Source organism: Macaca fascicularis, chromosome 4 (genome assembly GCF_037993035.2).
Source record: "Macaca fascicularis isolate 582-1 chromosome 4, T2T-MFA8v1.1".
Classification (NCBI taxonomy): domain Eukaryota; kingdom Metazoa; phylum Chordata; class Mammalia; order Primates; family Cercopithecidae; genus Macaca; species Macaca fascicularis.
This window is the reverse complement of record NC_088378.1, coordinates 20,679,188-20,679,849: the sequence shown is the minus strand read 5'-3', so window position 1 is coordinate 20,679,849 and position 662 is coordinate 20,679,188.

Sequence of the window (662 nt, the reverse complement as noted above, 5' to 3'; positions counted from 1 at the left end):
TTGCAGCTCCTGTTCCAAGCAAAATGCCTAATAGACACTCTTTAAATATTTGTTGAATGAAATAAAGGCTGAATGACATGATATTTGTGATTTTGGGCTAACATGGTGGCTCACACTTTGGGAGGCCAAGGTGGGAGGATCATTTAAGGCCAGGAGTTCAAGGCTGCGGTGAGCTATTATAGCCACTGTGCTCTGGCCTGGGTGACAGAAAGAGTCCTCCTCTCTAAAAATACATACATACATACATACATACATACATACATACACGCATGCATACCAAGATATTTGTTATCTTGTAACCTTGAGGAAAGAACTTGGTATCCTCCACCTTCAGTGCATAGCTGGGAGCTTGATACCTAGCAGCATTATAAGCCCTTCATTGATACTAAAATAGAGTGCTACGCAGCAGGCCCTACAGGGAGTTTGTAGACTACTATTTGCCCCAGGACCTGCCCTATGAACTTATTCAGATTAAGTCTGAATGACCTCAGAGCCCAGTTTTCTCTCCTAGTAAATCAGGAGCAGGAAACCCGATGGAAGAAGGAAAAACTCGGAAATGGGAGGAATGCAAAAATGACTACATCTCCCAGAATGCACTGCACACAGACCGGCGTCGAGCGGCGCATGCTGGGATTCTTTCCTTTCCGTGGGCGTCAGGAAGT